At 39.5% G+C, this 22349-nt stretch overlaps 1 long non-coding RNA gene across 8 annotated transcripts in view; it reads right to left on the bottom strand.

Annotated features, from left to right (window-relative positions):
- LOC103349468 (uncharacterized) overlaps positions 1-22349 on the bottom strand; it is an 87590-nt gene that overhangs the window by 33478 nt on the left and 31763 nt on the right. For 5 of the 8 annotated variants that reach the window (XR_011390542.1, XR_007920662.2, XR_007920664.2 and 2 more), the window contains exons 2-3: positions 11623-11795; positions 4475-4853 (exon numbers count right to left, since the gene is read on the bottom strand). This is a non-coding gene — a long non-coding RNA (uncharacterized lncRNA). Of the gene's footprint in view, positions 1-4474; positions 6224-11622; positions 11796-14548; positions 21014-22349 lie in introns of those variants that run through there. The other 3 variants (XR_011390540.1, XR_007920663.2, XR_011390543.1) reach the window with 2 other exon arrangements.

Below are 22349 nucleotides of genomic sequence, written 5' to 3'. Positions count from 1 at the left end.
GTTATAGCTACATATATAATGTTCTGAAAATATGCTAAATGGATCCTGGAAAAAATTCTTGAACCAAATGTTTAATATGGTATAGCCAAGTTTAGCACTAAATGATAGTACTGGAATGACTGACACTGCTTATGGCCTCCTAACTACAGAAGCATTAGCAGTTTGGGGCTGTGATGCCTGTATGGCTTACAAGGATGTCCAGTTAATGCGCACCAGAGAAACGTTTGGTCCACCTGCAGTGGGCAGTGATGCATAATTGGAGGCATTAGCTGAAGTGTTTTTTTTTTTTTTTTCCGCTGTGTGTTACAGAGAGTCAGTAACAGGATGTTAATGTTTTACGTTGTTTTCTAAAAATGCACATGCAAGAAAGTTATTTACCTTTTAGTTTTTATTAATAATCTACTTCATTCTAGTGGAAATTTTGTATTTGGTCGCTATCTTAAATGAGAATAATGTATATGGGGGCGCTTTAGAAACATTTATAAATAAATGTTAGTTGTCATTATTTATCATTAACATAAAAGCCTCTTGAAGCTTCAAAATAATATATAACAAATGTAGGCAAGTTTAACTTTTAAAAGAAATAGGAATTTGGTCCCGGCTCACTTATGAGGCAGTTGTGTCATGGGCCTCATTTCATTCTGTAGTCTCTAATGTCTTCCTCTCTAAAGAATACCTCTGAGAAGGCTAAAGGCTTCTGAGTTTTCATTTTCTCATGGCTAATTTGTCTCCTGGGGTTAAGATGAGTTGTTTATTGACCATAACATCATGTACCCACTTGAACACTTTCTGCCTTTAAGGCCCTGTCTACTTACTGCCATGCCACAAGCCAACCAGTCTCATAAATTATGTGCTGGGAAAACCTGCTTCCTCCAAACAGCTTACAGATTCTTGAAACTCTGCCATTAAGAAGTAATTTGTTTGCTATCATCTAATATTTTTATAAAAAATGAAGTTGAATTTGTTTACAAGTTTTATTTATTTGAAAGAGTTACAAAGAGAAGGAGAGAGAAAAATATCTTCCATCTGTGCCAGGTCACTCTCCAAATGGCCACAATAGCCAGGGCTGAGCCAGGCTGAAGCCAGGAGCCTGGAACTCCTTCCAGGTCTCCCACATGGGTGGCAGGGGCCCAAGTAGTTGGGCCATTTTCTGCTTCTTTCCTAGATACATTATTAGCAAGGAGCTACATCAGAAGTGGAGCAGCAGAGCTCAGACTGGTGCTCATATGTGATGCTGGTATTTTGCAGGCAGCGTCCCAACCTTCTGCACTGCAAAGCTGGCCCCTGGCATCATTTAATATTAGAATATACACTTCAGTAAGATTTCTTATATTAGTTTTCTATGGCTACTGTAACAAACAACTCAAATTTAGAGGATTAAAACAACACAACTAGGGACCTGCACAGCGGTGCAGTGGGTTAAGCCGCTACCTGTAATGCTGGCCTGTCATATGAGGGCCAGTTCAAGGCCTGGTTGCTCCACTTGCAATCCAGCTCCCTGCTAATGTGCCTGGGAAAATAATGGAAGACGAAATAAGTACTTGGGCCCCTGCTATCCACGTGAAATCCAATGGAGTTCTGGCTCCTTATTTCAGCCTGGCCCAGCTCAGGCTGTTGTGGCCATTTTGGGAGTGAACCAGAGGATGGAAAATAAATCAGTCTCTCTCTCTGTCTCTCTCTCTCTCTCATTCTCTCTGCCTTCTCTCTCTGTAACTCTGCCTTTCAAATCAAATAAATCTTTAGAAAACACAACATTTTATCTTTATTCTTTTACAGTTCAAAAGGTCAGAAATTGAAAATCCATCTCAGTGTGTTAAAATGAAGATGTCAGCAGAGCTGTATCCCTTCTGGAATCTCTTCCTCGCCTGTTCCAGTCTGGGGGTCACCCACAGTCCTTAGCTCACGGCCCCTGGCGATGTTCAAGTGCTGTTTCCAGCATCTCTGCTTCTCTGACTTCCCCCACCTCTCCTACCAGGACCTTTATGGGGCCCACTAACAGTCAGCATCATCTCCCCAGCTCAGGGTCCTTACTTCTCCCTGCCTTTGAGAAGACTTGCTATCTAAGAAGTGTAAGGCAATTGCATAAATAACCACGACATTAGTCAAGATGTGGACAAGCTACCTCAGTCAACATTTACAACATAAGAAAGGTAACTCGGGGCCAATGTTATGGCATGGCAGGTAAAGCCTCCATCTGCAACACTGGCATCCTATATGGATGCCAGTTTATGTCCCGAATGCCCCAGTTCCGATCCAGCTCCCTGCTAATGGCCCAGGAAAAGAAGCAGAAGATGGCCCACTTGTTTGGGCCCCTTTCACCCACGTGGGAGACCTGGATGATGGTTCTGGCTTTGGCCTGGTCCAGCCCTGGCCATATGAGGAGTAAAGCAGTGGCTGGAAGATCTGTCCCTCTCTATAACTCTGACTTTCAAATAAATAAATAAATCTTTTAGAAAAGGCAACTTTCAGAGATTTTAAGAGAAACATACAGAGGAAATAATAGGAAAGAAACAAGTTCTATTATGTTTCAAGCCCAGGTAATTGAAATGAAAAAATATCAATATAAAAATAAATAAAATATTTATATAAATATAACATAAATAAAAATCAATATAATCATGGAACTCAGACTGGCACAAACTGCCTTCAGTTATACAAGTATAATGAGTGCAGTAGACATAAGGTAGATGCTCAAACAGTAAGCATATTTAGTAGAAAAAAATTAAGTAAAAAAGGAAAATATTTAAGATTTGAGTAACAGTTTTTAAAGTGTTCTTGCCATTTGTTCTAGTCATTTCAATTTTAGGAGCTAATTGTGAAATCATCTTAATTAGGAAAAAAATATAATTATAAAAGCTTTATCATGTTTTTTATAATATAACAAACTATAAAGAATAAAATTGCTTTGAGACATTTTCTAGAACATTTAGTTCAGGATACACAGCAGGTAGTTGGAAGTGAGATATCATTTGGTGCTAAAAAGAGAAATTAGAGTTGGAGATACAAATCTGAATGCCATTTGTATGACACCTTGGAATTAGGTAAAATATTCAAAAGTAAAAAAAAAAACTATAAAAGGACTACAAAAAGAATTTTGAAGGAGATGTAGGGAGAAACCATGATGATGAATGGTCAATAAACAGGGGAATCAGCACAACTAATATTGCAAATGCTAATAAGTGTCAAAAGAGGTGCTTAGCACCCTAAGCTATTTCAGATCACCAATAAGAGCCCACAATTAGAATGAGATGTAAAACATTGCAGGATATTTCCATCATACAGAGGATATAGGTGAAATAACCTCACGATTATAAATAATAGTAAAAATTAGTTCAATTTGATCCTAGTTCAATGTGACATCTCAACAAGCACTTGCTGAATGAATGTTCTAAAAAATAAGATAAAGAAGTTCCAAGTTTTTATAATGGATTATCTTTGCTTTTTTTTTTTTTTTTGTCAGGCAGAGTTAGACAGTGAGAGAGAAAGTGATTATCTTTGCTTTTAATAATGCATTTTAAAAAATATTTACATATTTGAAAGAGTGATGGGGGATGGGAGAGGGAGAGAGACAGAGACAGAAAGATATCTTCCATCCACTGGTTCACTCCCCACATGGCCACACAGCCACATCTAGGCTAGGCTAAAGCCAGCAGCCAGGAACTCCATCTGGGTCTCAGATATGAGTGGCAGGGGCCCAAGCACTTGGGTCATCTTCTGCTGCTTTCCCAGGTACATTAACAGGAAGTTGGATCAGAAGTGGAGCAATAGAGACAGAATGAGCACTCTAATAAGGGATGCCATCATTGCAAGTGGCAGCTTACCTGCTTGCCACAACACTAGTCCCTTCATAATATTTACTTGTAAGTTTACATAATTTAATTTAATAATATCTGTATTTAACAAGCTAAGATAATTCCTGAAAATATGACTAACAGTTGTGAGCCTGGAAGATGTTGCTCTGACAAACCAGTGATCTGGCTCAAAAGTGCACAATTCAGTCATTTCATATTGATTCCATTTCTGCTGTTTGCTGGACCCTGAGCTAGTTGCTGGGAAGACAAATGTAATTAAGAGATAGCCTTTACACTTGAAAATCTCAATACAATGGAGGGCACATACTTGGAACTAGACACTAGCAATATGCACAAGTATAATCGTGTTGTAGTAGAAGCCTATAAAAGCTTGACAAGAGCACAGAAGAGGAAGTTACCAATCCTGGTGCATCTGAAAAGTTTAAGAAGGCTGTAGTCCTTATCGTAAATTATAGATGCTTCAATGAGCTGGTCTCTCCTTGCTTACCATCCCAGCTCCCATAACTGTTCTGCTGGCATCTAGGTAGTGGCAGCATAACACAATGATGAGGGGCACAGGTTGTGCAGTCAGTAGGAACTGACTTTCAATATATCTTCTGCTATGTATCAGTATTCAATGGTTAAAAGATCTTCATTTGCAATATACAGCGAATACTACTTACCTTGCAAGGTTGTATAAATTGATGGAGATGATATCAATAAAATATTTAGAATGTACTTGATACATAACTTGCAATAAGCTGTAGCAGGTGTTAGATATTTTATTGGTCCCACACCACGTTCCAGGGATAATGAAGCACCTGCAGTTCTCTGCGCACAACTTGATTCTTCAGGATCTGTGTTTTTGCCTGGTAAATGCCTGCTTATTCTTCAAAATTTAATGCAAACATCTGGTCTCCTCTGTCAAGAATTAGACATTCTCGCCTCTGTGTTACTGCACACCAAGTAAATCTCTCATTATAGCACAGATCACAAAATAACATGAACTGGGGATCCCTTGAGGGTGGGGCCATGTGCTATTCCTTTTGGCATCCACAGTGCCTAACACAAAGTAGACATAAGATGAATTTCCAATTAGTGAGCATATTTAGCAGACAAAGATAAAAATTTCAGTGACAAGGGAAAAATTTAAGATTCTAATGATGTTATGTTTTTTAAATGCTTTTGCTATTTACCAAGTTTAGGAATTAATTAGAAAATAATCCTAATTAGAGAAAACATTATAAATATCAAAATTTTTTGCAGTACAATTCATATCACCACCCATAAAATAAAAGATGCTAAAAATACAGTGGAGACAGATTATCAATGCAAATGTGTACAACTGCTTGACAAAGTATTGCAATCATTAAAAATGATAGGTTTAAAACCTAAACAATGATATATGTTTACTTTGATTTGGACATTGTACAGTGTATACATGTATTAAAATGTCACATAGTACTTTGTGAATATATGCAATTTATACAATTTTCATGAGTTAGGAATTTTAAGAATTAAAAAAAATGTATTAGGAAATCTTGGGGTACCAGTTAACAATATTATTTCAGATCATTTAGGGAAAAACTGTTTTTGCAGAATTCTTGCAGCATTTCAATAAGCTGGAGATTATGTCAATATAAAAAGTGCTTAAAATGCTGCATATTGACAGTGGAATATAGCAGTGGTATAAACATGAATGAAAAAAGCAAAAAAAATGTAAAGTAATGTTTAAATGCACAAGCACACATGCACATATGCTCATACAGAAAATACTGGTAAGAAATAAACCAAACTTCCCAACAGAGCTGGGGTTTGAGTACAGGGACTACAGGTGATTTTATTATTCATTTCCTTTGTTGTTGAAGGGACTATTTCAAAATTCACCCTCTACATTTTAAAATAAATAATGGGTTACTTTATAAAGTTCTAAAATTATAATGTACTATCCAAATTGGTTTTCTTTTTTTTTAAAATATTTATTTATTTATTTGAAAGTCAGAGTTACACAGAGAGAGAAGGAGAGGCAGAGAGAGGTCTTCCATCTGCTGGTTCACTCCCCAATTGGCTGCAATGGCCAGAGCTGTGCTGATCCGAAGCCGAGAGCCAGGAGCTTCTTCCAGGTCTCCCACATGGGTTCAGGGGCCCAGGGACTTGGGCCATCTTCTATTGCTTTCCTAGGCCATAGCAGAAAGCTGGATTGGAAGTGGAGCAGCTGGGACTCGAACCAGTGCCCATATGGATGCCGGCACTGCAGGTGGTGGCTTTACCCACGGTGCTGGCCCCTCAACAGGGCCTTCTAAATTTATCTAAGAGCATTCAGCACTCTGAAGGCAGGATCAGAAGGAAGTAGGAGCTGGACTTCCTGGGATGTGAAGGGATCTGAGGCTCCCACTTGCAGCATCATGGGCACCGTGATGCTGAGGTCCAGTCTGCATGGGGGAAAAGTTAGAGTACTTTGGCTGAGAAAATAAGACTAGAGGGGAGAATTTTAGAGCTTTAAGTCTTGGAAATAAAATCATCTCAGAGCCATGCTGAAATAAATGGGTAGCTTGTTTGGTCTTATTTTAAAATATGGTTTTAGTAAGCTAATTCATCTGGTTTCCTAGCCCACAGCTTAGCAGCAGTTAGTTCAATGAGGTATATTTAGTAAACTAGATTGGCTGGTCCAAGCTGCTAGATGCAGATTTTCCAGCAACAAAAATAGGAGCTAGTTCTCCAGAGGCAGCAGACACTAAGACCTAGAAAGTATAGCAAACAAATGAAAGGCCCCAGAAAGAGGCAAATGTTGTACATCCCTGAATACTACATATTGTGGTGTTGTACATATCATTGTGTCACAGGGTGATATGGAATACAGGATAGCAACCCCTGTTTGAAACAATGATTCCTACATGACAAATAGGAACCCGGTATCTTCTCTTTATAGTAGCGAAAAACAATGAGAAAATGTATGTGAAAGCACTTTGTAGTATGTAAAATGCTACACAATTGATTAATCATCATTTTGGTATCCTCTGTGCATGAATTTATAATGATACACATAATGCATTTTAAATGCTTCCGTCCAAGCCAATTAATTTTTTAATTGGCACTTAGAATTATGATTTTAATTTATTTGGAAGTTTTATTTATGCAGAATGCCTCATTTTCTAATATTGCTGAATAAAAAAGACATTGTTCCACAGGGATGATGTCTCATAACTTAGAACAAATGACTTATTCAGATACTTTCCAGAACAAATTTAGAGAGAGAGAGAGAGAGAGAGGAGGGAGGGAGGGAGGGAGGGAGGGAGGGAGAAAGAATGAGAATGAGAATGAATGGCTCCGATCATCTGGGGGAGGGGATTCCCCAGATATAGAAAGAAGGAGCAAAAAAGGCTACAGGGTTTTCTAAAATAAACTTTCGTTACTCCCCACTTTTGGTAAGTGTTGGCCTGTGACTGGCAGCCAGGCTGCATGCCAAATTCCAAGAGGATAAGTAAATAAACAGTTAATGCACATTATTCTGCAAATTTGCACATGTCCACCCACACAAGTACTAAATTAGACTTTTCCCAACTGAAATCAGGCTGCAGGCAATAAGAACTGCTACCTATCCTTTCCTCATTAGGTGTCCTTATTGTGGCTTTGGCTCTGGAGAGTATTTTGATTGTCAAGAAAGGAAATAGTTAATGTGAGCCCTTTTTCTTGAGTCAGATCTGTTCCTAAGCATGGCAACTTTACTTGTTGTCTTTGAGGAGAAGCTACAGACAGTGGTGTGATCAGATTTATGCTTGTAGAAAAAACAAGCCTACGTTCCCTGGAATGTCTTCACTTTGACCAGCTCCAACCAGATTTGATTGCTGTTTGATTTCCAAAGGGCCATGTGCCTGAGTGCCCAGGGGAATAGCCAGTGCTGAGAATGAATATTGAAATACCAAGTCATTATTTGCTCTGGGGGACTGCCAAAGCTGCCTGCTGCCTGGGTTTTAGGGGAGCCAAATAAGGGGTTCCTATTTTAAAGGAGTCAGAGTAATATAATTCTCCATGGCCCCTTTCAGAACAGAATGAAGCCACTGCAAACAGTGATGAAGCAAAATGTGCGGTGGTCATATTTTTTATTGTGACCAAAGAATCAGTGGTGGGGCCCAAGCCCACTAATTCTGAGTGGATTCTTATTTGCCCTGCCCAATGTGTGTGTGCAGATGGAATTAGCGAAAGATGAGTGGTCAAGGGCAGGTTTGAGGAGTGGTACACTCGGGGCCCCAAGGACAAGCTCCGTGAGCAGCCTGGGCAGAAGTGGAAAAGCAGTGGCAGAGATTGTAACCTGTGAGGCAATTGCTCACAGCACCTTAGCTGGTGCCCTCCCTCTGTGGACGCCTAATTTATCAAGGGCAGGGACAGCGAGGCGTCGGATCAAGAGCATGGGCTAAGGGTTCCCCAGGCACTTTTCTGAGAGCTGATAGTTCTGAAGGTCATCCTGCTAAAACGGGGAGTAATTTCATGGGCTGGTGGTGATTCTGCCTTTGGTAGTGACAGTTTAGACCAATCAGAAAATTTAGGATCCTCCACTCTGTAGTGATGAAGAAGAATTTTATAAGTGCTGTCTGCTATGAAACAGAAATAAAAAAAAAGTTCCCTTGGGGGTAATGTACTCACCATTAAAGTTAAAGTCACCCCTTCCAAAAGTGGGTTCCAAGTTCCCAATAGGAGTAAATATCTTCTTTTAGTAGCATTTCACTTAATCAGAAATACACAATCATTTATTTTTTTTAAGAATAGTTCTCCTTTACCTAATGCATTGCCCTTGAAAACTACAAGGCCCAGGAGTGTGGGACCTTGGCTGGATGGAACAGGATTGATTGGAAAGCTAGGTCAGAGTGCAGCTTTTACCATAAACAACAGGACCCCTGATTGGAGTGAAAGCCAACTCTGGAGTTTCCTGTAACCATGGCAACGAGATCAGGAGCCCATATTAATGATAAGCAAAAACAATTGGCAGTTTGCCTAGGCATCACTTAGAAGAATTAGCTTCCTAAGGTGAGTGCTGCAAACAGAGCCTGCAGAATAATAGTTCTGGAATAGGCCCTCCGTTCAGCAGCAATCACTTGTTCTCTCTGAGAAAACCGCCTCGTGGGCCCGTCTCAGTGCTGGCTGCAGTGCAGATGTACACAGGGGACTGTAGATACAGAATGTTATCTGAGATCATGGAGCAGAGCCCATTCTTGGCAATGGTTTCTTAAATATTGTATCTTTTTTTTAAAGGTTTACTTATGTGTTAATTTAAAAGGCAGAGTGACAGAGAGAGCGGAAGAGACAGAAAGAGAGATAGGGAGAGCTCTTCCATTGCTGGTTCACTTCACAAGTGACTGAAAAGGCCAGCACTGGGCCAGGCTGAAGCCAGGAAATGCTATCGTGGTTTGACTGGGGCCATCTTTGCTGCATTCCCAGGCACACTGGCAGGGAGCTGCATCAGAGTGGAGCAGCTGGGACTTGAACTGGCACTCTAGTATGGGAGACTGGCATCACAAGTGGTGGCTTAACCCACTGTGCCACAGCACCAGCCCAGTGTTGTATCTATTTCTGAGTTATTGAAATTATAGCCAGGCTCCACTGAAATGTTAGTGCCTAACGCAACTGAAATGCTCCAATTGCTGTGATAAGTAGCTTCATTGTAAACCCAGACTATCCAAGAACAGATCTTTGCCTTTGCACAAAATTCATAAGGTTCTAGGAACCCAATAACAGAAGTTTTGTGTTCCTAAATGGTACTCAAGGATTGGTCTCATCAGTGGGATTTGGTGGATAGACTTCAACTTTGGTGTCAGCCAGGGCTCTAGGTGGTGCTCCAATATGGGAGGCCAGCATCACAAGCAGCAGTGTAATCTGCTGGGTCACAACACTGGCCACAGGTTTCAAAATTTTTGTACCAAAGTAAGTTTACCTTTTAATTTCATTTTCCTACAAACGTTTTGAAGTAGGCTAACATACGTGGATTAGCACATTTATACCATCTATTGTCTAACGAGCTCAACAAATGTGTGCTTGACTGAAGGCAGTTCATCCAACTTGGATTGGATTGATTTTCTCCCCTCTTGGCCCCTCAGTTCGCACTTACTCATGAAAGCATCTGGGTTGGGCAGTAGACAGTGTAACTCCAGGAGGGGATCCAGCGTGGATTCTAAGCAGAGTTTGGGGCAGGGTAGAAGCAGCAAAACCACAGGGTTGGGAGAGTGTGTGTTGTCTATGACTCCCTGCACAGGCTGGAGCTGTGTAGCCAAATCCCAACATTCATGTCCCACTTTTGTTCCCATGACTGAGTCTGCTTGCTTAGCAGAGATGACCCTGTCATTAATACAAAATTTCCCTAATTTGTTTCTCTACTTCTAGACCTAAACTAATAGTATTTTCTTCTCTTTAAGAAAAACTGTACACCATTGGATAACAGGAGAAAGACTTTGAGGGTCTCAAACCTCACTTTGAGGGTAATAAGAAAGTTTGTATCTTCCTTTTGATCCTTATGTTTACATCATGAATTTTTCATAAAGATCACTTCCCTTTATCTTTCACAGATGCATCAATAAGATAATGTACTGCAAAGAGTTTTTGTAAGCTTCAAAAGACGACACCAAGTTAAGTTGTTACAGGAATAAAAAGGGAGCACGGCTTCTTGCCTCTGTTCCATCACTTTTAACTTAAGGAATTTGTAAACTTGGATTTGGGTCCTGGAGCCAGCTCCTCTGTCCCGCCTTCAGGAATGTCACAGCTGAGTCAGTGTGTTCTGTGGGGCCTTCCTCTCATCCCCAACAGTCTCTTCTCCATGGCCTGAACCATCTCTTAGTTGGATGCTTGCCTGCTTCATACCAATTATGCTCTCAAGCACAGTGAAAATTTAAACCAAGCTCCTTTGGGTGTTTCTAGGAGCTAGACAGTCTTGACTTTGCAATTATATGGTACTTCATTATCTCCTGTGAGCATTGCTTTTGTGGCCACTATCACTCCAGGAAGTACAGAGTGCCCTAGCCAAAAGTAAGTCCTGGAGGGTTTCCAGTTCTTCTCAAAGGGCAATTGACTCTTTGGTAATAGCTGGTATTCTAGACTTTGCAGTACAAGATGAGAAATTCAGCCTTTCAAAAATAGCAGTCGGGGCCAGCATTATGGTATGGTGGGTAAAACCACCACCTGGAATGCTGGCATCCCACATGGGCACTGGTTTGAGACCCTGCTGCTCCATTTCCAATCCAGGTCCCATCTAATGCACCTGGGAAAACAGCAGAAGATGGCCCAAGAGCTTGGGCTCCTACATGGGAGACCTGGGAGAAGCTCCAGGCTCCTGACTTTTGCCTGGCCCAGCCCTGGCCATTGTGGCTATCTAGGGACTGAAGATCTCTCTGTCTCTCACTCTTTCTTGGTAACTCTGCCTTTCAAATAAATAAATAAATAAATAAATAAATAAATCTTTAAACAACAGAAATACAGGGGTCATAATGATAGCAAACATTCTACAGTACTTTCTATGTTGTAGGCAGCATTTTAAATTATTTTTAAGTATTACATCTTTAGATAATCCACATTATAGCTCATGAGGGAGGTGCTTTTGTTACCCCACTACGTAGATGATGAGGCTGGGGCACAGAGACATAAATGCTTTGCTCAAAGTCGTATAGCTAAACAGTAGTAGACCAGCATCTGATCCCAGGCATTATGGTTCTATACTGTTAATTACAAAGTTGGTCATAAAAAGGGGCATAGGAAAGAAAAACATACAAATTCTAAAATCTTATTATAGCAAGAATTATCAAGTATTTCCCCCTCATTAAGACTCTTTGAAGATACAAAATTTTGTTACCTAAATGTTTTCTTCTGCCATCCAGCCCTCTGGTGATAATCAACAATCACACAAAACATCTTCCCTTCTCCCTTCCTTCTTCTCCTCCTTCCACATCCATTGACTCCTAGTATTTACTAGGAACTGACCTCAGAATGTGCAGAGATAAATTTTGTCAGCAGGTAGTTCACAATCTGTTGGGGAAGCAGACATTTAACTTGTAGTTGACTGTATTAGAGCAGAAACATAAAGAATCCCGCCACCTCTGGACTTCTAGGGATATAGGAAAATAAAAAGAAGACATAAGAGTTGAGAAAAGTCGGTAAGTAGATATTGATTAACTCCTAATAATTGAAAGCCCTTTCAATTCAATAAATATTTATAGAGAATTTATTATGGATCAAGCAGTATATATTAGGTGTCATATGTATATGAAAGATAAGAAGATCCCTGCCTCAAGATGCATTACAGGCCAGCGCCGCGGCTCACTAGGCTAATCCTCTGCCTTGCGGCACCAGCACACGGGGTTCTAGTCCCGGTCTGGGCGCCGGATTGTGTCCCGGTTGCCTCTCTTCCAGGCCAGCTCTCTGCTGTGGCCCAGGAGTGCAGTGGAGGATGGCCCAAGTGCTTGGGCCCTGCAACACATGGGAGAACAGGATAAGTGCCTGGCTCCTGCCATTGGATCAGCGCAGTGCGCTGGCCGCAGCGCGCCAGACGCGGCAGCCATTGGAGGGTGAACCAACAGCAAAGGAAGACCTTTCTCTCTGTCTCTCTCTCACTGTCCACTCTGCCTGTCAAGAAAAAAAAAAGATGCATTACAGTATTACTGAGGAAATAAACAAAAGTGTCACCAAAAAATTGTTACAGATGTATGATAAAGGCCAAATGTGTCCTGTAGATAAGAAATAGAAGATGAAAATAGGAAGCAATAAATATGGAGTTGGGTAGTCACAAAGAATTTCGTGGAAAGAGGACATTGCTATCTGTGCTTTGTGTAGTAAACTTACCCTAGTTCCATCTTATGGACCCTTATTTTCCCTTAGCTAGAATTTCTTTACAAAGTTTTAGGGGTTGGTGTTGTGGTAGAGTGGATTCAGCCACCATTTGTGATGCCAGCATCCCATAGCAGAGTGCTAGTTCCAGGGATGGCTGCTCTGCTTCTGACCCAGCTCCCTGCTAATGTGCCTTGGAAGGCAATGGTAGATGGCTCAAGTGTTTGGGTCCTTGCCACCCATGTGGGAAACCTGAATGTAGTCCCTGGCTGCTGACTTTGGCATTTCTGAGTCCTAGCTATTGTAGCCATTTGGGAAATCAACCAGCAGATGGAAGATATCTCTCTTTCTCTTTCTGTTCTTCTTTCAAATAAATAAATCTATTTTTAAAAATACTTTATAAAAACAATTTTATTGCATTTATTTTTATAGGCTGATTAAATGATTTAAAAGGATAGACAAAGGATGAAGAAGTGGAGGGAAGAAATGAAGGAAGGAGGGAGGAAAAAGCAGGGGAAGAAACCACGTCTCCTCGAACTTTATGCTCTGAGGCAGAGGCATGCAGTTTAATCACATAGTATTATGTAAATACTGTTTTATTATTGTTTATTTTAAAGGCAGAGAGACAAACAAAGATATGCCACCTACTGGTTCACTCCCCAATTATCCACAACAACCAAGGCCAGGCAGAAGCCAGGAGCCTCGAAATCCAACTGGGTCTCCAATGTGGATGTCAGGGGCCCAAGTGCTTGGGCCACTATCTTCTGCCTCCCACAGTACACATCAGGAGGAAGCTGAATTGGAAGCAGAGCTGATAGTTGAAGGTGGCACTCTGATATGAGATTTAGCCATCCCACAAAGAGATTTAACGATATGCCAGATGTCCACTATTGTTATATAAATATGTGGTAAAACAAACCCTAGAAGAATGTAAGTTTAAGAGCTTGACTTCAGGGGTTCAACCCTTAGCTCTGCCACTTACAGGTCTGTGACTTTGGACAAGTTATTTTTGTCTTGAAAAAGCCTGAAGGAAAAAGTCAAACTTTTCTGAATATTAAGATTTAGGAAAGTTTTTTGTATTTGTGTGTGTGTGTGTGTGTCCTACTTCCTAGGTCGTATGTTGAAGCCTCAATTTCCTCATCTGTCAAATGGAAATGATAACAGGACTTTCCTCTATAGATGTATTGAGAGGATTGAATTAGATAATTACATTAATGTGTTCACTACAACCCTACATATTATATGATTACTAGTCATTAGGCCATTCTTTTTTTTAATATTTGAGAGACAGAAAGAGCCATAGACAGGAAGAGAGAGAGAACAGCAACAGAGCTCTAATCTATGGGTTCATGCCCCAAATGCCTGAGGGGCCAAGGCTGGGCTGGGGCCAAAGCTAGGAGTACAGATCACTCATGTGAGTGGTAAGGTCCCAATTACTTCAGCCATCACTGCTGCCTTCTGTGGCAGGAAGCTGGGAACACAAATTGGTGCCAGGAATCAATACTCTGATGTAGGACATGGGCATTTTAACCATTGTCTTAACTGCTGGGCTAAATTCCTACCCCTATTTCTTGAACATTAACTATATTCTAAGACTGAGCTAAATCCTGGGAATATATAACTAAATAAGCTATAGTCCCTACATTCAAGAATTTCACAATCAAGTGGGAGACACACTAGACAAATAATTTTAATATACTTTGCTATTTGCTAAATTAGCAGTGGGCACAAGCATACAGGCTTATCTCAGAGACACCACAGATTCAGCTCCAAACCACTCAATAAAGCAAATATAGCAGCAAAGTGGGTCACAAGAATATTTTGTTTTCCCACTGCATGCATATATATATATGTGTATATATATATATATATATACACACACACTCTGTTTATCCTGTAGTCTATTAGGTGGGCAATGGCATTATACCTTAAAAAAAAAAAAGTGCACAGTTTACTTTTAAAACAGTCTATAGTTTTCAAATGCTTGAAAAAGTCCTCTGACCCTTCAGCAAACCGTGCTGGTGGAGATTCTTGCCTCAGTGTTGCTGGCTGCTGACTGGTCAGGGTGGTGGTTTCTAAAGACTGAGGTGGCTATGGCAGTTTCTTAAAAGAAGATCACAATGAGGTTGACTGCATCAATTGGCTGCTTTCCAGCAGAGATGGCTCTGAAGTATGTGGTGCTGTTTGATAACCTTACTTCAAAATAAGAGTCATTCCTTTCAAATTTTAACACTTTTTTTTGATCCACTTAGTTTCCATAACATTATAAAGTCTTCGTTATCATTTGGACAGTGTTCATTGCATCTTCACTAGGAGTAGATTCCGGTTCAAGAAAACACCTTCCAGAGCTGGCAATGTGGAGCAGCAGGTCAACGCATCGCTTACAACACCAGAATGACATACTAGAGTGCTGGTTTGCATCCTGGCTATTGGGCAGTGAATTAGCAGACAGAAGACTCTCTCTCTCCCCCTCTCCCTGTCTCTCTCTCTTTCAAATAAATACATAGATAAATTTTTCAGAAAGAAACTACTTTTCTTTGCAGATTTATAAAAAGCAACTTCTCATTCATTAGAGTTTTTTCATGAGATTGTATCAATGCAGTCACATCTTTAGGTTCCACTTCTAATTCTACTTCTCTTGCTATTTCCACAATATCTGTAGTTACTTCCTTTGTGGAAGTCTTGGACCCCTAATGTCATTCATGAAGCTTGGAATCAACTTCTTCCAAATTCCTGTTGTTGTTATTTTGATTTCCTCCCATGAATCAAAATGTTCTTAATGGCATCCAAAAGACTGAATTCTTTCCATGAGGTTTTCAGTTTACTTTGCTCATATCTCCTGGAGGAATCACTTATACAAAATTTATTTACTTACACAATGTATTTCTTAAATAAGACTTGAGAGTCAGAATTGCTCCTTGATCCCGAATAGATGGTGTATTAGTGAGCAAGCAGCATCCACCTCATTCTGCATCTCCCTCAGAGTTCATGTGTGACGAGCTACATTGTTGATGCATGTCATATTTTGAAAGAGATCTTTTCTTCTGAGCAAGTGTCAACAGCGGGCTTAAAATATTCATTAAACCATGCTATTACCAGATGTGCTGTCATGCAGGCCTTATTGTTCTATTTATGGAGCACAGACAGAGCAAGTTTAGTACAATTTTAAAGGACCCTAGGATTTTCAGAATGATACAGGTTCATTTGCTTCAGCTTGAAGTCACCAGATGCATTAGCTACTAACAAGACAGTCAGCCTTCCTTGGAAGTCTTGAAGCCAGGAATTGACTATGGAAGCTATGGAAGTCCTAGATGGCATCTTCTTCCAATAGAGAATTGTTTCATCTGCAGTGAAAATCCATTTAGTGTTGTCATCTTCAATTATCCTAGCTAGATCTTCTAGATAAATCGCTACATCTATATGAGCACTTGTTACAACACCTTGCACATTTGTATTGTGAAGATGGCGTCTTTCCTTAAGCTTCATGAACAAACTTCTGCTAAATTCAAAGTTTTTTTTTCCTGCAGCTTTCTCACCTGGGTCAAATTGAAGAGCGTTCAGTTAGGCCTTGCTCTGGATTTGGCTTTAAGGGAATGTTGTAGCTAGTTTGATCTTGTATGCAGACCACTAAAACTTTCTCCATATTGGCAATAAGGTTGTTTCACTTTCTTATTCATGAGATTATTGGAGTAGCATTTTTCATGTCCTTCAATAATTTTTCCTGTGTGTTCACAAATTGGCTAACGGTTTGGTACAAGAAGCCTAGCTTGCAATCTGTCTTGGCTTTTGATATGCCTTCCTCACTAAGCTTAATGATTTCTAGCTCTTGATTTTATTTAAAATGGCTTTTCTTCCTTTCACTTAAACAGTTGAAGGACATTGTATGTTTACCAAATGGCCTAATTTCAATATTGTTGAATTTCAGGGAGTAGAGTGGCTGGTGGAGAGGGAGAAAGAAGGAAGGTATGGCTGATTAGTCGAACAATCATAACATACACATGTCAGTTAACTGTCTTCTTACAAGGGGAATGGTTTGTGGTACCTTAAAACAATGACAATAATATCAAATACCATTGACCGAAAATTACCATCAGATTTAATAATAGTGAAAAGTTTTGAAATAGAGAATTGCCACAGTAATTGTGACAGAGAGAAGTAAGCACATGCTTTTCAAAAAAACCATACCAATACACTGCTCAATATAGAGTTGCCACAAATTTTCAATTTGTAAATATAGTAATATCTGTAAAGTGCAATAAAGAGAAGAATAACAATAAGATGAGGCATTCCTGTGAATTCATACTACACTTTGGTTAGTATAGTATAAGAATACATTAACTTTGGGCCCGGCGTTGTGACATGGCAGGTAAAGCTACAGCTTGCAACGCCAGCATCCCATATGGGCGCCAGTTCGAGTCCTGACTGCTTTACTTCCAATCCAGCTCCCTTTTGAAGTACCTGGGAAAGCAGCAAAAGATGGCCCAGTCCCTGGGCCCCTGCACCCACATGGGAAACCCAGAAGAAACCCCTGGCTTCAGCCTGGTCCAGCCCAGGTCATTGTGGCCATTTGGGGAGTGCACCAAGGGATGGAAGACAGATCTCCCCCTGCCCCCAATTCTGTCTTTCAAATAAAATAAATCTATTTTTTTATAAAATCAAATTTTACTTTTACTAACCACATCAATCTTAGGCTAACATTGAATGCAGCGTCAACTAAAACTTCAGGATCTTTTTCTTGTGAATCATTGCTTATGCAAGTCTTATGCCTCTCATATTATACAATCCAACAGTTTAAAATATGTACAAGCTGAACATCCCTAATCCAAACTCCAGCTGCTTCAAAATATGAGGTTTGGGTGCCAAAGTGACACCACATGTAGAAAATTCCACACCTGATCCCATATGAAAGGTTGCAGTAAAAATGCAGACACATGAAAAATATTGATTGGGAGCAGGCATTTGGTAGAGCAGTTAAGACACCTGCATCCCATATGAGAGGGCCTGAATTTTAGTCCTGGTCCTGCTATCAATTCCAGCTTCCTATTGATGCCTTTTTGAGGCAGCAGGTGATGGCTTCAAGTAGTTGGGACCCTGTTACCCACATTGGAGACCTGGATTGAGTTCCTAGCTCAAGCCTCAACCTGGCCCAATCCTGGCTTTTGTAGGTATCCGGAGAGTGCACCATTGGGTAGGAGACCTCCTGTGTCTCCTTGTGTCCCTGTCTCTCCGCCTTTCAAATAAATAAAAGAAATAAAAATTTAAATACATGTTGTATAAAATTACCTTCAGAATTAGGTGTATTAGGTATATATGAAACATAAATGAACTTTATGTTTAGATTTGGGTTCCATCCATAAGATATCTTCCTATGAACTTGTGTCTACAAATATTCCAAAATCTGAAAAAATCTGAAATCCGAAAGCCTTCTAGTCTTAAGCATTTTTAGATAAGGAGTAACTCAGCCTGTATTACATTTCATCTACTTTATCATTCCAAATTGTTACCACTGCTTTAAATCTTAAGTATCATTCCTAGCCCTCAATCTCCCTGACAGGTGTGCATGATCTGTAGTATACCTTCCACATATTAATAGGTTTTTAAAGAAGATAGTCAAGGATGAACCCCATAGCACCATGAAAAATATTTTATTCATTACCCTTTTGATAGTCAACCCTACCACTCACTGAAAATTTTACCTCGCTATACTGTCATTTCAGCAAATGTTTTTTAGTTTTGTTCTTCAGAACATTTTAGGTGCCGTATTGGGTAGTAAGAGATTATAGTGTTTTGCTTAAGTCAAGGTATATTCCTTGTATAGTACACTAAACCTATCACCCAATAAAAGAAGAAAATTAATCCTTTAAAAATTTTGATTGCCAAAAATCATTGCCTTCTGTTATAGTACTAACCTGGTTAATGATTATCCTACCTCTCCAACTACTACCCAGTCTGCTCCCCATCACCTAAATTGTGACCTCTTTCAGGTCAGAAACGTACAACCATTTGCAGTGACTAGCATACTTCCTGACATATAACAGATGATCAATAAATAGTTGTTGAATAAATGAATGAAACCATCTGTCCTATTTGGTCTAAGTTCAAGTTTTATCCAGGATATTCCTTGGCAGAGTTGCAATCAGTATTCCAGGCCAAATATGTGATCACTCTTCAGAATTTATTAAGTTATGGGTTATTAACAATAATAATTTTAGACATTAACCTAGGAATGATGGTGCAGTGTTAATGGATAGCAAGGGAAGAACACAGATAAATTTCTATTTCACCTCTGCCTTTTCAAGGAAATTATCTCCATGTTGAAAAGGGTAAAATAAAATCAACCAAATGGACGTAGAGACTTAAGGAAATCATCTGTCTGCTCCCAAAGAATACAAATTCCTTAGTGGATTAAGACCAGGAACTCAAAAAATCCTGTAAACAGTATCATTGTATCCATGCCAATGATTTCCAAAGAGATGTTGAGAAGGAGTCTTAGGACTGGCAATAGGTAAGATAGATAGCATCCTAGTTTTCTAAAGAAGAAAAAGAGTGAATTATGCCTGTTGGTGTAATTTCTTATTGTTAAAAGGAATGATTTTTGAAAAGCTAGAGGAGAAAGTGATGGTGTCTTAGATAGGCTCAGTTAAACGCCTGTCATTTTCTCTTTGACAATGTTACTGGATTATTTTCCTATCATTCAGCAATTACTGAGCTCTTGTCTGCGTTAAACACTATACTAGGTGCTAGGGATACAAAAGTAAGCAGGATAAATATGGCCCTTCCTGTTCTGCCTTAACAATCTAGCGTAGGAACCACAACTGTTAGCTCATAAATCATATATGCCAATCAACACTGGCTGGTACACTGTTTTTAAAAATATTTTTAATTAGCTGGCATTATTTTTAATCAGAATTTTTCTATGACAATCTAGATCTCTAATTTATTTTGAGATAAGAGGAAAATCTGAAGACTTTGATATCCAAGAAATGAGCATTCGAGAAGGAATGCATTGGGGTAGGTGGGCAATTCATACACTAGTTGACACCATTTGGGACACCCACATTCCATATTAGAGTGCCTGGAATCAAGTTCTGGCTCTGCTTCTAATTACAGCTTCCTATTAATGCGTACCCTGGGAGGCATCAGTTGGTGGCTCAAGTATTTGGGCCCCTACCATCTAAATGAGAGACCAAAATTGCATAATGGACTCCTTGCTTCAGCCTGGCCTAGGCCTGGCTATTGTTAGCATTTGGAAAGTGAACCAGCAGATGGAAGATTCTTTCTCTCTCTCTCTTTCTCTCATTCAAATAAATAAAAATGTTTAGAAGGAAGGAAGGCAGGCAGGCAGGAAGGAAGAATGAAAAGAACTGGCTGTTTCCTAGATGGCACCCCAGGTCCCACATCTCATTATCATGGTCAGGCTTCAAAGCCTAGTCCAATATTTCCAATGACTTAAAAGGAACCATGCTAGTGGTGGTCTAGAAAGCCTCCCCAGGAAGCTTAATTAATTCCAGAGCTATTGATTGGTAAACAAGACCAAGGAAACTTGCACAGTCCTAGAACCACAGATTCCTTCAAAAACAGAAATCTGGGTTAGTAGTCTCAGAGGGACTTGGGAAGCTCCTGGATGGGAAACTTTCTTGGAAGAGCACAGCAGATAAATAATTCTGTCCACTGGAGGAATCTGCATGAACACGGAGATGAGCTCAGAACCCATCACACATGTAGCACAAGTAACCTCCTAGGCTCAGCAACTGTTGGCTGCTCAAATGAGAGTCATTGAGTCCTAAACAACTATCCTGGAATAGCATCCTCAACTCCCACTTGCTCAAAATATTCATACACACTCTGTGAGACCAAGATAGGAAAAAACATAATCTTCTACAGAAGCCAGCCGGTAGGGCTGAGGTACCTGCCTGAGACGTGTTTTCTTTCCACAGTTACCACGTTCCTGTAAGATTATAGAGGTTAGAGAAGCCTCATGCACAACTCTCGCTCACTTCATTTTTAGGAACTTCAGGACACTGCTGAATGCAAACAGTGATTCTAGGCACTGCAGTATTAACCTGATTCAAAAAAGAATCATATTTTATTATCATTAATATAATATATATATGAACTATAAAAATCATGGAAATGGAATTTAAAAATAAGTTTATTTGGTGCAAAAAATTTTGAAGTCCTTGCTTAGAGGGGATCTTCAAAAAGTTTATGGAAAGTGTGTGTTATGAAAAAATTGCATAGATTTCATTTCAGAATTTTTGCCCCAAAGTAAACTTATCTTTCAATTATATTTTTTCATGAATATTTTGAAGTACTGTAATATATTATCATTTGGAGTATTTCCCTTTTGTTTCTATTTTGCCAAAGAAATTTTTATGTATTTTTTTATTTATTTTTATTTTTTTTAACTTTTATTTAATGAATATAAATTTCCAAAGTACGGCTTATGGATTACAATGGCTTCCCCCACATACCGTCCCTCCCACCCACAACCCTCCCCTTTCCCACTCCCTCTCCCCTTCCATTCACATCAAGATTCATTTTCGATTATCTTAAGATACAGAAGATCAGTTTAGCATACATTAAGTAAAGATTTCAACAGTTTGCTCCCACACAGAAACATAAAGTGAAAAATAATAGATGATTTTTTAAATGATGATGAAATCAGATCAGACCTATTGTCATGTTTAATCCAAGCGAGAGTCAAGTTGGGAATTGATAATTTCTTCTTTTTTTTTTTTTTTTAACAGAAGATCAGTTTAGTATACATTAAGTAAAGATTTCAACAGTTTGCACCCCCATAGAAACACAAGGTGAAATATACTGTTTGAGTACTCGTTATAGCATTAAGCCTCAATGTACAGCACATTAAGGACAGAGATCCTACATGAGGAGTAAGTGCACAGTGACTCCTGTTGTTGACTTTACAAATTGACACTCCTGTTTATGGCATCAGTAATCTCCCTATGTACCAGTCATGAGTTTCCAAGGCTATGGAAGCCCCTTGAGTTCTCCGACTCTTATCTTGTTTAGACAAGGTCATAATCAAAGTGGAGGTTCTCTCCTCCCTTCAGAGAAAGGTACCTCCTTCTTTGAAGACCTGTTCTTTCCACTGGGATCTCACTCACAGAGATCTTTCATTTAGGTTTTTTTTTTGTTTTGTTTTGTTTTTGTTTTTTTTTTTTTGCCAGAGTGTCTTGGCTTTCCATGCCTGAAATACTCTCATGGGCTTTTCAGCCAGATTCGAATGCCTTTAGGGCTGATTCTGAGGCCAGAGTGCTGTTTAGGACATCCACCATTCTTTGAGTCTGCTGAGAATCTCGCTTCCCATGTTGGATCACTCTCCCCTTTATTTATTCTATCGGTTAGTATTAGCAGGTACTAGACTTGTTTATGTGCTCCCTTTGACTCTTAGTCCTTTCATTATGATCCATTGTGAACTGAAATTGATCACTTGGAATAGTGAGATGGCATTGGTACATGCCACCTTGATGGGATTAAATTGGAGTCCCCTGGTATGTTTCTAACTCTACCATTTGGGGCAAGTCAGCTTGAGCATGTCCCAAATTGTACATCTCTTCCCTCTCTTATTCCTACTCTTATGTTTAACAGGGATCACATTTCAGTTAAATTTCAACACTTAAGAATAACTGTGTATAAATTACAGAATTAAACCATTCATATTAAGTAGAACAGACAAAAAAAAACTACTAAGAGGGATAATGTATTAAGTTGTTCATTAACAGTCAGGGCTAT

Source organism: Oryctolagus cuniculus, chromosome 1 (genome assembly GCF_964237555.1).
Source record: "Oryctolagus cuniculus chromosome 1, mOryCun1.1, whole genome shotgun sequence".
Classification (NCBI taxonomy): domain Eukaryota; kingdom Metazoa; phylum Chordata; class Mammalia; order Lagomorpha; family Leporidae; genus Oryctolagus; species Oryctolagus cuniculus.
The sequence above is the reverse complement of the archived record's forward strand: the minus strand, read 5'-3'. Positions and strand labels throughout refer to the sequence as shown.